The sequence below is a fragment of the Antechinus flavipes genome, chromosome 3 (genome assembly GCF_016432865.1).
Source record: "Antechinus flavipes isolate AdamAnt ecotype Samford, QLD, Australia chromosome 3, AdamAnt_v2, whole genome shotgun sequence".
NCBI classification, from domain to species: domain Eukaryota; kingdom Metazoa; phylum Chordata; class Mammalia; order Dasyuromorphia; family Dasyuridae; genus Antechinus; species Antechinus flavipes.
In genome coordinates this window covers 334396686-334413992 of record NC_067400.1, presented here as the reverse complement: position 1 = coordinate 334413992, position 17307 = coordinate 334396686, and the positions used below count along the sequence as shown (strand labels likewise).

Here is a 17307-nt window from a genome sequence, read left to right as displayed (position 1 = left end):
ACTGCTTTAGACTGAAAAACATTTTTCTTGTATAGCAACTGCCTGACAATAAATAAGGAAATTACCTAACTGCATTCTCTCTGCTTCTTTGCTAACTACAATCCTATGTAAACTCTGCCTCAGTTCTGCACCAAATGTTTGGGACAATAGTCCCCCTGATCAGCTAGCTTATTAAATTCTTAATTTTAAAATTAAACCAGTCTCTACTCACCTCAGTTTCCCTGGTATTACACTACCAGGAAAAAAAAGCAGCCATAAATAATGATTTATATGATCCAATGAGATAATAATTGGAAAACAAATAACAGAGTTGGCACATACTAAGAGCTATATAACCTCGTTATTGTTAGTGAAATAACTGGATGAAAGTTTTGAATCTTTTCTTTGAGGAAAGTTTTTTATTTTGGTTGGAGCCTGGAGATTTAAAAAGGGGAGGTTTTGTTCAGATGCTTTCCTTGTCTTAGATACAATCAGTATAGGATGTTTAACATATTTCCCGTAATCATTCTCCTTTATAAATTGCTTTATTTAAAACAATTGATTCCCCTCCCTCCTTTATTTATTTATTTATTTTTAACTTTTTATTGACAGAATCCATGCCAGGGTAATTTTTTACAGCATTATCCCTTGCACTCACTTCTGTTCCAATTTTCCCCCTCCCTCCCTCCACTCTTTCCCCCAGATGGCAAGCAGTCCTTTACATGTTAAATAGGTTACAATATATCCTAGATACAATATATGTGTGCAAAACTGAACAGTTCTCTTGTTGCACAGGGAGAATTGGATTCAGAAGATATAAATAGCCCCGGAAGAAAAATAAAAATGCAAGCAGTTTATATTCATTTCGCTGTGTTCTTTCTTTGGGTGTAGCTGCTTTTGTCCATCCTTGATCAATTGAAACTGAATTAGCTCTCTTTATCGAAGAGATCCACTTCTATCAGAATACGTCCTCAAACAGTATCGTTATTGAGGTATATAATGATCTCCTGGTTCTGCTCATTTCACTTAGCATCAGTTCACGTAAGTCTCAACAGTCCTCTCTGTATTCATCCTGCTGGTCATTCCTTACAGAACAATAATATTCCATAACGTTCACATACCACAATTTACTCAACCATTCTCCATTCATTTTCCAGTTTCTAGCCACTACAAACAGGGCTGCCACAAACATTTTGGCACATATAGGTCCCTTTCCCTTCTTTAGTATCTCTTTCCCTCCCTCCCTTTAAACAAAGGTAGTATCAGAAGCAGCATGGTGGTTTGAGGGATGGATGATCTCTAAATCAAGAAAACAGGGAATTCACCATCCACACCCCAAAACAACTCCAAACCCAAGGAGGACTCTGTTCACCAGAGTAGACAAAAAATAAACAAGGAATTTATGACTCACAGTTTGTTTTTTAAAATTCGTTTTAAGATTTTAAAAGTAGTTGTAATGTTCTATGTTGGTTTTCTGGAGGCCTTGGGAACAATCTTCTTTTCAGTTGAGTAATCACAAGAATAGCCAGGTGTTAAAGTCCAAATCCTTTATTATCTTCTTCACAATCCAGTTTCCTTGCTTGGGGCCCAATTAGCTTTCTTGAGAGGCTTTCAGACCAGCCTTGGTCTCAGTGGGGGGAACAGGAGGACAGGCTGGCCACTATGAGGCTGATGAAGATGGAATGAATCTCTTAGTCCCTTCCTAGTCTGTATCTGGCCCTTCTGAGTCTGTGTCTGGCTCTGACAGGCCTTGGTCTCAGTCAGGCCAGGCCAGGCTGAATCTGGCTCTGAGTCTGAGTCCCAGGTTATATGCTCTACACTGAGTATAAACCTATCATTATATCACTAGGAAACCTTTATTTGTTGTAGGATTAAATCAATCATACTGAACTTAAAGAATCATTAATCATCACAATAAACTAGATGACCATTGTCTCATCAATTCCACTGAGTTAGCACCTTGTAAGAATCCTTGTTTTAAGCACAGAGTTCTGGCCCATAACAAGTGATCATTCATTTGCAATGTTTACTTGGTTCCCTGAACTTTTCCATTTTGTTCTCTATATTTTTTGATGTTCTATTAATACTTTTGATGCGACTGATGTAGACACCAGATATGGTAAGCACCAAAAATTGTGAAGAATTCACAATTGGCAAAAGACAGATTTATTTAAGGGAATTGATTACAGACAAAATGAAAGGATCCAATATACACCAGGAATAATAAATATGAAATAGAATTAGGAGAGCATAGAAAGGAGTTTTAATAATGAGTGATAGAAAGGAGAAGTTTCCTAGCGGAACTTGGCATTTACCAGGAGAAAAGCACCCCATGAGGTTGGGACATGTCCTTAGCTGTCAGACTAAATCCTGAAAAGGACTTAGCAACCTAAAAGAGTTGGTTGTGAGAAGGAGAAGTGAAGTTAGGAGAGACATACCACATGGCTTGGGAGGGGTGAAATGAAAGAAACCCAGAGATATAACACTGTGGCTGGCTGACCCAAAGAGAACAGTGGGACTGTTACTGCCATAATTTAACCTCAGGGATATAACTGGGATTTCTGACAGGCATAACAAGTTGAGACTGCCTGAGACCCTTACATCAATTCTTCATTTTCTCTCTGCCCAGCATGCCATCTCATCACTTCTATTACTGCTACATTTTTTTTTTCATTACCAACTAATTCCCTCTTATTGGAGAAGAGCTCCCTTATTTAACAAATATTTCTCATTTTCCACCTCCAGTATATCATTCCTTTTGCCAAGAGTAGGAAGGTAATGTGGTTATTGTTGTTTTTTAAACTAATTTAACTATGAACACTTCAGTGGATAAAATAGAAAGAAGTGCAAGTGAAACTGAATTCGTATAGATTTAGATTGGTATTTTTAAAGTCATACAGAAAATTCAACAGAATATTAACAAACTGCCCTGTTTATTTATTCCATCTTCCAAAGTACCTTCTACCATCTTCTTTGCGATTTTTGTTTAATTGATACTTTGTGTTTTATTTTCTGTTAGTATTTTTAGGGTGCAACTTCTAGGAGAAATATAGAAGTAATCCTGAAGCCCCCAGACCTTACCTTAGGAATACTATAGTATTGATGAAGTGTGAGAATTGAGGGTAAAAGATCCCTTCTGGTCGATGTCACAGGTTTTTTGTGAAAGAATTCGCAGACCTGAAGTTTGTGGCAAAAGGAGATTTATTTGCACTAAGAAGACAGTTTTCTTAGTGGGCAAAGAATCTTGGCAGGATAATTTTGCAAAGATAGGTTTACACTGAGAAGAAAATATCTTCAGTGGATAAAATCCTGTTAGGACTTCTGCAAAGATGTCTGGGCATATAGCCCTAGACATATTGGGGCTGCTTTTGGCTCCAAACCAGGGCCAATTTCCAGATGAATGAAGGACTAATCTCTAGCTCAATAGAGGTCTTGGCTATGCCTCAGGCTGAGATTTCCAATTGAAAGAGGTTACTTATCTGGGTTCTGCCCTTAAGGACAGAAAGGTGTGCCCCTTCTAGAAGTAGGGGCGGGGGTTGAGAACCCGAATCACCCTTCCCCTACAGATTCCATTTCAACCCTTCTCCCCCCAAAGATTATGGCATGTGTTTGGGGCAATTGCACCTACCCAAACTGACTACTCAGGAGTCACTCCACAGGATGTACAGAAAGAATTTATTAGAATCTCGAGAAGCAGACCATCCTGGCCTGTGGGCCCGAAAGGATAGCAAAGATACCCACAGGAGGAGAGTCATTCACTTGAAGATGCTTACAACTTTTATACATTTCAGACAAAGAAACCCCAAAATCCCACCCTTTACAGGCTGTGATTGGTTACATAAACTTTTATCTCCCTATTTGGTCAGTGGAATGCAGTGGAAAAGGTGATATACAGCTTCGGCCACTTAATTCCTTCTTTGGACAATGGAATGCAATCCAGGTCTCATCTAAAATCACGTGACTGGGACCTATAGGCCTGATCTACCTTAGTTAACAATCTCTGATCAATATGTGCTTAATCTGTAAATTCTTCACCTTTCCACACAGATGTGAGAATTGAGGTTAGGAGATCCCCTCTGGTCAGTGCTGCAGGTTCTTTGTGAAAGAATTCACAAACTCAAAGTCTGTGTGGCAAAAGAGAATTTATTTTCACTAAAAAGAAAGCTTTCTTAATGGGCAAAGTCCTGTTAGAAATATAGCAAAGGTGGGTTACACTGAGAAGCAAATATCTTCTTCCGTGGGCAAAATCCTGTTAGGACTTCTGCAATGATTTGGGGTTCAGTTGTCTTTTATCAGCCTTTTGAAGCCTTATGGAGGGGGGGTTTCCCAGCCCCCTCTCCCAAAACAGTTGGAGGGACTAATCTCCAATTCAGTAGAGGGTGGTGATTATGCTCCTGGCCAAGGTCTCCAATTGAATGAAACCACTTTATTTGGGAAGTGTATTGTCTGAGAAAGGTGTTTGAGGCTTAGGAACACCCTAACCCCCAAAAGGGAGATGCAGTTTCAGGGCCCCCCCCAAAGATCAAAGGAGACACAATTTACATCGTTCTTCCCCAAAAGATCTGAGATCATATATATATTAGGAATACTATAGTGTGTGTGTGTGTATATATACATACACACAATACAATATATATACTATATATATATGTATATGCATATATATATATGCATATACATATATATATAAAATGGAACACTAGTCCTAAAAATATTGCTGACTGCCACATAAAAAATCTGTTGGTTAATGATCACAGGGTTTCTGAGACAAATCATGAGGTGCGTACAGGCTACGCCTCAACCCCACCTCTAAACCATAAAATTCAACATTGAGGTGCATACCAGACCACTCCACAATTCTATCTCCAAGCCATAAAATTAGCATCTCTGTGTTTTCCTAGAAATTTATCTTTTTGCTCCTGGTTCTTTGCTAAATCCTTTTGGAACTTAGCTCACTTCAATTATAATAAACTTTGCCTTTTATTTGGAGATGGGTTCAAGCCTTCCCAACATTGGTTGGCAGCCCCAACCTTTTTCTGCTTTTGAACCGCAACAGTATGACCACTTCAGGCATCTTAGTGAGCTGGCTCAGAGCCTAGAAGACAGGAATTCAAGTTCTGCTTCTTATTCTTGTGAACTTTTTCAATTCCCCAAGGCAATCTGATCTGTTCTCCCATTAAGTCCTCATCCAATATCTTCCTGCTACATACCAGCAAATTATGTATCTGTCAGTCAGTAATGTTTGTAGGACTATTCTAAGGCCAGAAGACTTTAAAATCATTGACAGACTGTCAGAATAGAAGCAAGCACTCTAAGGTGTGTGGGGGCAATCTCCTTACTGCTGTTTCCCCTAGAAGTTATACTCCCATCATAAGGATAGACTATAACCTGAAAATAGAGGTTTTTCATTCACTTGGTTTTGTATAACAACATCCCTGATTTTATCTTGGATTTTTTTCTTTTTAAGTGGCATTATTAATACTGAGTCAGTTGATGGACAACCCAAAGCAATAGAGCACAGTGAAGATAAATTGAGAGCAGAAGCCCATGATCCAGGCAGTTGGCAAAAAGTATAAAAAATATAATCATGTAGGTTTCAGTGGCAGGGACCACAATGGAGAATAATTCAAACTTTTTGGGTTCCAGGATGTTGAAACACAGTGTTGTCCACTAAGTTCTAGAAGATGGATGTAGGTGAATATGGGAGGAGGATGAGGAGGGGGAGAAGGAAAGGGAGGAGGAGAGGGAAGGGGAAGAGGAAGAGGAGATGATTGAGGGCTAGGCCTGAGAAGGCATAAGGAAACTAAAAGGGAACCTGCCTGGAACCTGGGAAGAGAAAGAATGAAGTACAAGCTTCTCAGAAAGACCCTCCAGGCCATCCCAAAGGCAGGTAGTTCAGAATCTGAAATTCAAAAAAATCTGCAAAATATTACTTTCTGATTGGTATCAGCATAATCTTTTGCCCGAGCAGCATTTTAAGAAAGCTGCAATATTAATAAAAAGGGAAATAGACACAATGGTATAATGTACACCTTGGGCCCCATTGCAATATAACACTATTTCCTATAAAAAGATTAGTAACTGCTTTAGTATCACTTGCACAATTGCTTTGTATCCCAAAATTGTTTCTCTGATCATTGTTTTTTGAATTATTAGGATTTCAAAATATTTGCTTTTGATCCAAACAAATGCAACAAATTTAATATTATATGTGTGTGTGTATGTGTGTGTGTGTGTGTGTGTGTGTGTACATACATATGCATATGAAAGCACAGCAAAAATGTACACTTTTTTGGGGTAAACCAATGCAAATCTCTTAAAAATTATTGGTGCTTAAATTTTAAAAGCAATTCTTTTATTTTTTCCAAATACATGCAAAGATAGTGTTCAACCTTTGCAAAACTTTGTTCCAAATTTTTCTTCCTTCCTCTCTCTCACTCTTCTCTTAGATAGCATGTGCAATTCTTCTAAACATAATTCCATATTTGTTATGCTGCACAAGAAAAATCAGATCAAAAGGGGAAAAAAACACAAGAAAGAAAAAAACAAGCAAACAACAAAAAAGTGAAAATACTATGCTGTGATTCACATTCAGTCTCCATTGTTCTCTGGATGGCGGTTGGCTCTTTCCTTCTCAAGTCTATTGGAATTGCCTTGAGTCACCTCATTGTTGAAAAAAGTCAAGTCCATCACAGTTACATACTCTGGTTGCTGTTACAATGTTCTCTTGGTTTGATTCACTTCACTCAACATCAATTCATGTAAGTCTCCAGATTTTTCTGAAATCATCCTGCTCATAATTTATTATAGAATAATACTATTCCATTACATTTATATATCATAACTCATTCAACCATTCTCCAAATGATGGGCGTCCACTCAGTTTCCAGTTTCTTGCCACTACAAAAAGGACTGTCACAAATATTTTTGCCCATGTGGGTCCTTTTCCTTTTTAAAATAAATTCTTTAAGAACTTTGAGACAAACCAAGAGGAAATATTTGAATACCTATAACTAAAAAGAAAATTGTCTATGCTTTCTGTGATAAGGTACAGAATCAAAAAAAAAAAAAGCTATTTGATATTTCCTTTTAAAATAATTATACTGTGAAAATAAATTGTCATTGTTGAACAACAACAACAGCAGCAACAAAATCTCAGGAGTCTTTATTTTTAATAGTCCTGTCCTGAATTTTCAGTATACTCTTCAACAAATAAGAGTGAAAATTCTTAAGATCATTATAATGAGGCATCTGGCTAAGGAACATGGTCAAGATCTTGCAGTGCAGGCCTCCTCTCCATCTCACTGACCCTACTAGTGATAACCTGGAGAACCCACTTAGGCCTGGGTCTCTATTGTAGGGTTTGCCAGAGTCTAGGAAATTAGTCTCCTTCTTCATCTTACTTAAATTGAACAAAATAATCATTTATAATTGTAATGGGCTGAGGCTTGAGTTGATGCACTGAGGTCCCAAGCACATGAGGCTAAATAGTAATTGGACCATACTCTTATTAATATATAAGCTTGGAGAAAGAATCTCCCCCTTCTCTCCCCCCCACCCCCCTCTTTGTGCAAGGCCTCCTTGTGTTGTGTTGTATAGGAAATGACGATTTTGGTGGGTGGAGGCAGGAGAGTGGAAAAGGAAGGGGAAGGAGAGACTGCCCGCATTGCCATTGGTACGACCTTTCAGCTCAGATCCCCCTCTGTTAGCTGGCTTCCTGTCGCAGCTGCCCATATTGCTATCGCAATCCTTATTCATCTCTTCACTTCAATAAAGAATGAAGATTTTTCCCTTAACCTGAATTCCTGACTCCAGCTGATTTTAAATACTTGGTCATTACATATAATGAGCTCATTCTCAGAATAATGAATTCTCAAATCCAAATGTTTACTGGTTTTTGAAGGGCAACCCTTCAAAATCCCAAAACACAATTCAGCAAGAATGAGCTAGATAGTATTGATGGTCTTGATGAGGTAGAAGTAGCAATTCAAAATAAACATGTGACAAATTCACAATGGTTGTTCTCTTTGGCAAAAGGTAGATTTATTTAGGGGAATAGGTTATAGACAAATATAAGTGGTAAAACAGGAACCAGGAGTGGTAAATATGAAATAAAGTTGAGAGAGCATGCAGTTAGTAAGGAAAAAGGAAAATTCCCCAGGGGAATTCACAAATAATCAGAAGAAAGGAAACACTTGGTGAGATGGGAGTAAGCCATTAAAGGGACAGGTTAAACAAAGCAGAATTAGAATAAGAAAAAAAGGCATCGTTAAAGGGAAGGAGAGAGAGAAAAAAAAATGTCATAGTTGGCTTAGTCCTGAAAGAACTTGGCAAAGTTCTTCATCATAAGCAGATCTTTTATAAGGGAAATAAAGTCTTTGGAGTTTCTCAGGGAGACCAGAAAAGTAACTGAACTCAAGAGGGAGGGTCAAAGAGCTAAGAATGAACCTGACAGACCAGGTCCCAGAACTGTCTAAAGATATGCTAATCAATATCTCAAAAATTGCTTAAAGGTACACAGAAGTTTGAAGGATAGACAAAGAAGTTCCAGCCTCACAATCTTTCTATATCAACAGATTAGTCTGGGAATTGGTTTTATCTAATAATTGTCAGATTGGGCTTCTTCCTGACAGGCGAAGATAGTTCACATATCTCCAGCTCAGTACAATGGATTGTATTGACATCTCTGCTCAAATTTACTTTTTCTGCCTCACCGTCTTTATTGATCTCAAATATCTCATTTCCGGTTACCTTTCAGACATCTCAAACGGGATGTCCAGTTAAAACCTTAAATTGTTTATCTAAAACAGAATTCATTTTTTCCCCAAAAATACTTCTCTCCTTGAACCATCCCTATTACTGTGGCGAGCAACATCCTCCCTGTCCTCAAGCTCAAAACCCAGCCTGGTGTCAACCTGGATTCCTCACTAACTCTTACCTCCTCCCCACTCCTCCCCCACATCCATGCTGTTGCCAAACCCTGTGATTTCAACATCATAAAATCTCTCCCCTACCTCCCTTAGTCTTTTTTCACTTCAATCAATCTCCAATTAGTCACTAAGAATTTTTTTTAAAAATGCAGACGGAGCATGTTTCTCTCCTACTCAGTGTCTTCCTTATTGCCTCCAGGAGCAAATAGAATGTTATCTTTCATTGAATATTCTTCTCAACTTACCATTCCGGTTTCTTCCATCTAATACATCTCAGCTCAAGGCTTTCTGTTTGACAGGAATGCCTAAAATACCTTACAACCTTTCTCTGCTTTGCTACTAACTTCTGACTTCAAGTCCAACTAAAATGCCACGTTTTAAAGGAAATGTAAGAGTTCGTCTCTTAAGTTGCAGTGTTTTTTTCATTTTCAAATTTTTTTCTTTTCTTTCATATATATATACACACACACACACACATATATATATATGCATACACATACACACATAATACAGAGAGAGCACCTGAGAGAGAGTGCGCTTTTTTCTTTACAAGTTATATGCATGGGTAATTTTACAGCATTGATAATTGCCAAATCTTTTGTTCCACTTTTTTCCCCTCGTTCCCCCCATTCCCTCCCCCATGGCAGGTTGACCAATACATGTTAAATATGTTAAAGTATAAATTAAATACAATCTAAGTATACGTGTCTTAACAGTTATTTTTCTGTATAGAAAGAATCAGACTTTGAAATAGTGTATGTACTATTAGCCTGTGAAGGAAATCAAAAATGCAGGCGAACAAAAATAGAGGAATTGGGAATTCTATGTAGTGGTTCATAGTCTCCCAGATTTATAATCTCCCAGAGACATAACCTCCCAGAGTTCTTTCGCTGGGTGTAGCTGATTCAGTTAAACGCTGCTCAAACATTTCCTTTTCTACTTTGTTTGCATATTAATGACTCCCGGTAGGTAGTAAAATCCTTGAATACAAGGACTTACATTTCAATTTTTTGTATTTCATCGATTACATAAGCGCATGTTATCTGATAGTGCAAAAAAATTGTTACCCATCTCAGTACGTGTCGATAGAGGGCTTTGGAAACGCCAATACAAAGGACATTATCCTGAAAAAGCTTGTGACGGAATTCCAAAGCATAATTTCGCCCCAGAAATAATGCATTTTGGACTTCCGGATACTGAGATTAAGAACAAAAAGCGAGTAAAAGCATTTCCCACGTAATACTAGCTTTCGAAAGATGGCGACAATACTACTATTCTTGAAACTGAAAGATCAGGGGAGAGCGCGAACGCAGTCCCCCACTACCACAAATTATGCAGTCGAGTTTCCCGCATTTGGGGAAATCGCAGGGGTCAGCCCATCCGGAGTGCAATGGATAAGCCTCGCCCTGGGGAAACCACCTTCGTGATCATGGAATCACCCCTGCCAGGTAAGTATGCTCTCAAACACCACGCTCGCCCTCTCCCTCCACATGCTCACACATCACGCACACGGTCACCAACACAACACATCCTATACACCAGCCTCCAGCCACGAAAACCACACAAATCAAAAAACATTTCCGTTGTACAAATGTAGGAGCTACCACCCTCAGAACAACACTTTCCAGGGGGAGAAAATTGGTCAAAGAAAACAGGCCCACAAGTGTTTCATCTGCATACTGCCTCCCTTTTGTGACGTCACTCACCCAGCCTCCCAGAGACTGCCATTTAACAAACTAATAATGTTCAAAGCAACTAGGAACTGGACAAGGAAATGCGCTTTTTATGCATACCTATGAGGATTTCTCCCCATCCCTCTGTGGCGAGAGCAAATTTGTTTTATTGTTCTGTCGGTTTACAATTTTACGAGTTTTCGATAGTCCTCCTTTTCCACATTTCCGAATCTATCCCAGTTCAAGACACTCCTCTTCGCTGAAGGCTTTTCCTAATTGGTCAGTCTCAGAATGCTGGGGCCCGGCATACCCTCTCGCCTGCTGTTCGGAATCGCCGTCTCAGCCCTCTCATTTCATTTGTTTCATTCAATACCTTTTCTGCTAAAAGGTGGGAAGCCCTTCTAAAATTATCTTGTAATTTGCATATGTTTTGTATGACTTTTTTGTGTTATGTTATATGACAGTCGTCACTTCAGAGAATCTGCTTTTTGGTTCATTAACAGTTTGAATATTGCTAGAAAGCCTCTGAAACTGATTTACCTTTGCAAATACACACGCACAAACATTGTCATGTAATACATGTCCAGATCACAAATTAACCAATGCAACCCCAAACGATGTCCTCTCCTCTTGTTCCTTCCTTTGCCTTTGGCTTTGAGCTTCTTTGTTCCAGTAACTTCAAAAACACAGAATCTCTGTGGGCAAAGAACTCTCCTTTCTTAAGTTTCCTAAGGTATGTAATGTAACAGAAGCTACATCAGAAAGATCTGAGGTTGCTGATGCTAAAGAACATATCAGAGGGTCATACATCATTAATCACTCTCAACTGATGAATTATTCCCTAATGACTAAATAGTACATAAATGATGGATTGATCATTCTCACCTAAAAAAGGGAACACTGCCCCAGCAGAAATCCTTTCCAGTTAAAGAACTGCTCAAAGCATTCTAGCCTTTCCCTAGGATACTAACTATATCAACATTTAATGAGCTTTCTCTTACATTTTCTCTTTTTGTTTTTGTTGATCAGAGAGTTAGCTTCTAGCACTGCCAACCTTGAAGAACAATGAAGAATAGCAAGTTTGGACAGAATCTATTAAGTAGAAATACCAACTGAAAGAAATGATTATTTCTCTCTTATATTAATAACTAATCACTGAATTAGGACTAAGAGTTTCCCCCTTTTTTATTTCCTCATTCAGAAATAGATTCCTGTAGATTATTCAGGCAGTCTTTGAAGTTCAGGGCTGATAATGGAGGGAAAACTCAGATCTTTCAAAAAGTAAAGAAATTTATTTTAAGTCAATCGATGGATTCTGGCTCATTATGTTACTCAAACAGGTCTGGGTATAAGTGAATTCTCCCTTTTGTCTAGATTAACCTCGACAGGGTGATATGAGTATAATTAAGTCTCTTTGACTAAGACTCATTAGTCTTACTGATCAGTCACATTCACCAGACTCTAATTAGAATAAACCCACCTCTCATAATATTCATTCTCTCATTTGCTAACCAGAGCTGACTATCAAGCTACTCTTCCAAGGACAAACATAATGTTTGAACCGGCTTTCTGGAGGTCCTTGGGTCAGGTCTTGGTCTCAGCAGGATAGACACCACAAGAATGGTCGAGAATAGAGTCAAGAGTCTTTTTATTCTGGCCCGGTCTTGATCTTAGTGGAGGAGTGCAGGGGGCAGGAAAGCCACCAGGAGGATGGTTAAAAATGAAATGTTTACTGGGTTTCATGAGAGGTCTTTGTTATTCAAGACCGATTCTGACCCCTTTCATCAATTATGATTAATAAAATGACCAATTACTCAGAAACTGTATTGCTTCATCTTTTTAAAAACAACATAATCAAAACCATAAAGAGTCACATTTGCTTACAAAACCCACCAAATCCTTCTGAGAGGGAGTTCTGGAGAGCCTAGGATGTTATCACAGAATTACTCCTCTTCCAGCTATCCAATGTAGTAATAATCTATGCATTTTTTTCCTGCAGGAGATAAGGTTACTTTGTGGGTTCATTAAAAGTAATTGAAAAATAGAATTGAGCAGATTTTCCTCTTCAAATAATTTCTTATCTTTAGCATCCTCTAAAGAAATGACTGATCAATTACTGACACACCCAGGGAAGAAAGAAAAGCCAAAGATATAGAATTTACAAGAAAAATATGCTTTGAAACTGTGCTGGGCTGCTCCTCAGATCAGGTTCCTGTATTAGGGTTCCACAAACTATTTTCCCGTTTATATTCTCAGTATATGCCTTTAGTTCCTATAGCTTAACATAAGCACATTTTAGCCTATAGCAGATATATATAGAGAGAGAGTGATCTACAGGAAACTACACATAAGAACAAAGTATGTGGGTACTGTTCTCTCACCCCAATCTGGCACACCTCTTCCAGAACTACCACATTGCTTATTGGGTGGGTTCCCTTCCTCCCAACGCCATCATGTTTACCCTTACAAGGCTATCCTCAGTTTCCTGAGCCGCCCCTTGTGCAATGTCCAAGGCTAGCAGAGGGTTTATCAAGTTCTCTACAATTCCCTCTTTTTGTTTTTATGTGACAGTTATGCAAGCTTAAATTTTTGTGCATTAATAGCATGTCGGATGGACGTTAATATAGGTCTCAAAATCATTGGTAGTAAATATAGGGTTGCTACAATTACCAATATAATTACTCCAAATGACCCCCATGGGTCAGTTTGTTGAAAGAATGAGATGATTTTTTTGTGCAACATCACTGGGTCTGAGGTACAGAAAAAATTGGAATACCAAGGTTTAAAAATAGCTCCAGAAAAAATACAAAGACAATACAAATACAAAATACAAATTTATATAGTATTTAGGCCACGTTATATCATATAAAACCATACAATTGAAATCTCCTAAAATAGACATCAGCAAAATCAACACGTTAAATGAATTCCAAAAATTCATAGGTGGGTAAGGAATAAAATAGGGATCCTTACTGATCAATTACAACCTTTGTATGACTTATTGAGAGGGCCTGATGAGTTAAATTCAAGGAAGACTTCACCCCTGAAGAAGTAGAATGTATCACTGCTATAGAAAAGGAGCTAGCAGGACAATTCACTACTAGGATAATTAAAGAAAAAAAGTCTTAGAACTATTTTAACCACAAGGATTTTTACCCAAAGGAATTATTCACCAAGAGGAAGGGATTTTAGAATGGGTCTAGCTGTCTAAAATTAAAAATAGGTCACACCCTAATAGCCATAACCATAAGAAAATTATGGAAAACAATTATTCAATTAACTGGTTTAGCTAATTCATATGGTTAATTGCTCCACTACTATAATCCAGGAGTATAGCAAAACTGGGGGCGGGGCAACTTCTGTATTGTTTCGATAAGTTCCTTAATATTAGTAAAGTATTGTTACTCCTAAATTCTTTGCTTTTATATGTATTCCAGTGTATGTTTCTGACGAGGTCCTTTGCCCCAGAATAGAAAAAATTTAACATTTCTCGGCCGCTTTGGAGTTGCGCAGATAACTCCCAATTTCGTAACCTCTAGTATCCGAGAGGCCGAAAAACACATCTCATCCCCTCTTTAGGAAACCCTTCCCGAGAGTGAAAGAGTTAGTGTCCCTCGTTATGCTCAATAACATCAACATTGAAGGACTTCACACTTCTTTACATACCACTTTAACAAAAGCTTTAACTAGGGGTTTTCAAAATGAGAAACAGTTTAGAAATTAAGGGCAGCTGAGAAACTGCAAGATCACCAACTAATCCAGGTATTAACTGCAAGAAGAAAAAAAGTGGCTCTGTTTCTGACTTTTTGTACCGATAATTTCTCCCGGAGGGAGGTGCACCGTTCCCGGAAGTACTGCAATACCGGGTCGATGCGTGGAGTGGACGGAGCAAGCTCCTATTCCATCTCCCTGCTCCAAAAATCCATTTAATATATTGTCCTCGGATAGAGGACGTATCAGATATTAAACTGATAAGAACAGATACTACACTTGATCTTAGCCAAAAGGCCGAGAAGCGATAACCAAACGCTCCCGCGCTCCCCTACCCCTCACAAACCACTCCCTTTTACACGCGCGGCGAACAAACGCACTTGCAACAAGCCTCGCCTTCCTCCCACAACTCCCACGCAAGAACATACAGCTCCAACCACAATCGTGCGCGCGCTCACAGGCACTCCGATCGCTACAAACGCGCCACAAAGCCGAACTTTAACAAATTCTAGCACTTTCTTCGCAAAACAAGCTCTTTTCCTCGCACCCAGAAAACCTTGCCCACTCCGCGATTACTCATTTGCATAGACCTCCCACTTACGCAACCAGCCGACCAATGGCTTCCCTGCAGGCGGTGCGAAAGCGCAGAGAGTGCACCCGGAGCCAGAAAATTTCGTGCACACGCCTACGAGCCTCTTCGCCTTCCTCTCTTCTTCCGCCCCTGCTGCTTGCGAGGAGGGGAGAAACCCACCTCGCAGGAAGTAGAGCCGGCGCCCCCTCGCCGCCTTCCTGGGGAGCTCACGGAGCCCCGCGGCACTCAGGCCTCAGAGGATGGGGGAGGGAGGACGGCATTTCCCCACGAGATGGGAGCAAGCACGTCCCAATCGGGATTTAAGACGAAATCTGTGATCAAAACGAGGAAAACACGCCAACTGCACGCAGATCATGGATCTGATGAGGTCCTGCCTCTTATCGGAGAAAGCCTCAAATACTCATGTCTCAGAGACAAGCAGGGAAGGGCACTTGGGTATCAACCCAACCTTACAATCCCACGCCCTGTGGAGGTCTTCTGTGATCCTACATCCTGTTTGCAGGCGAAAGTCGAATTAGATAAAAAAAAAAAAAACCTAACCCAACTTTCTCCTCCTCTTCCTTCCCCTCCCCCCCGTTAAATTTCCCCTATAAATCTATCTGAGGCCTAATGGTCATCTTTGGCCCTGGGAAGGGAGCAGGCGGGAGGACAAGAGGGAAGAAGGTCCAGTTCTGCCTCATTGTATCTTCTTACTCCATCCTCCCTCTATGCCTCATAGTGTGTTTCCTCCTACTAACTCTTTTAGGGGGCTAAACTCTGGTGTACTCCCACTCATGGTGTATTTATTGCCTTTCTTAAACAAGAGGTTAATTCTCAGTTATATTGAGGAACTTGTCTTTTCCATTATTCATTGTTAAAAGCTCCTGTCCTTCTCTCCCAAATCTACTTTGTATTTACCACTCTGGGTGTCTATTTTATTTCTTAATTTTGTCTATTACCTCTTCTTTTAAATTAAAAAAAAACTTTTCGGTAAAAGGAAAGGCCATTGTGAATTCAGCACATGACTGTGATACAGCAAGTCTACAGAGATTTCTTAAAGTGAAGAATCAGAAGTTATATTAAATCTCTAGAGAAGCAAATGGTCCACTCATTGGAGTTCTTCAGACAGAGGAGGCCAAAGTCACAGAAATTAAGGGCGATTGTATAGTCATAACCCATAAGAATCCATGATCCCCCCTCCCTTTATCCGGTTAATTTTCACTGCCTGCTTAGGTGTAAATAGGGCAGATTTGTTAAATTCTAGCCAAGCCAATATAGTTGACTTATTGTGGCTATGTTTGCCTAAGTTTAGGATGGTCAGTTTCACAAGGTTTACAAATGCTTCACAGGTGGGTTTGCTTACGTTTATGGCTTTATGGTAGTCAGCCTTACAAGATTTACAAATGCTTACTTGAGCTAGTATGAGCATTCTATTATAAGGTTTGAAGAATTTCATTTTCCAAACCCATCAGATCTTCATAAACTAAATTTAGGTTATAGGTTTAATCTTCTTAGGTAATAATTTTATGAGGAACCGTATAATCCCTCACAATAAGGAGATTTATTTAGAGGTAATCCATTAAGCTATAATAACCAAGGAGACCTAGTTTACCTAAGGCTTCCTCAATCAACAAATAGAGATAGCTAGTTTGGAGACTTCTTAAATATCTCCAGGCCATTAAATAATTAATCATGTTTTTCTCTAAGCAGTTAAATAAAGGTCCGGATGCTATCTCAGATATTTCTGCTACAAGAGCAAGTCTTTTGCTCTTCTTCCCAGAGCCCTAATGGTTAACAGACCCTTGGTACTGAGTTTTGAATTTCCTGCAGTTATTCGGAGAAGTCCTCAGTTTCCCATTTCACTCATGACCAAACCCCATCCTTTGATGTGCCTACACCAATCTCATCAAATTCACATATCGCAACTATCTGAGTAGCAAATTTTTAAAAATCAGGATTTTTGACCAGGGAGCCAGGATTTTTGTCCAGGTCCTCTTTGTAAACTAGGAGGATTTTGTACAAAATAACTGTTGAAATCGGACACTTGCAGGTTTTCATAATGAAAAAAAGAAAATGAATTTAGTCATCACGGGAACAATTCAATAAAGACATGGATTGAAGACACCAGTTGATTCAGCTCAGCAAAACTCTCCTGACTGAGTTGCCCATGTCTCATTGAAATCTAATTCACCCACAAGTCAATAAATCATCTAGTAACATTATTGATCCACTTAAAAAAAGGTTAAAAGATCATAAAAAAGGGAATGAGACCAACATGTGTAAATATGTTTGTAGCATCTTTTTATGTATTGGAAAGAACCTGGAAACTGAGTGAATGCCCACTTTGGGCATGTTGGGGAATGGCTGAATAAGTTATGATATCAGTGGGATGATTTCAGAGAGGCCTGGAGAGACTTACATGAACTGATGCTGAGTGAAGTGA

The 17307-nt window shown here is 39.1% G+C and overlaps 2 non-coding genes across 2 annotated transcripts; both read right to left on the bottom strand.

Moving 5' to 3' along the window:
- Positions 1 to 10201: 10201 nt before the first annotated feature.
- LOC127558550 (U1 spliceosomal RNA) lies at positions 10202 to 10365 on the bottom strand. Its single transcript, XR_007952925.1, has one exon. It is a non-coding gene; the product is annotated as a U1 spliceosomal RNA (small nuclear RNA).
- Positions 10366 to 14411: 4046 nt separating this feature from the next.
- LOC127558565 (U2 spliceosomal RNA) lies at positions 14412 to 14602 on the bottom strand. Its single transcript, XR_007952935.1, has one exon. It is a non-coding gene; the product is annotated as a U2 spliceosomal RNA (small nuclear RNA).
- Positions 14603 to 17307: the final 2705 nt, after the last annotated feature.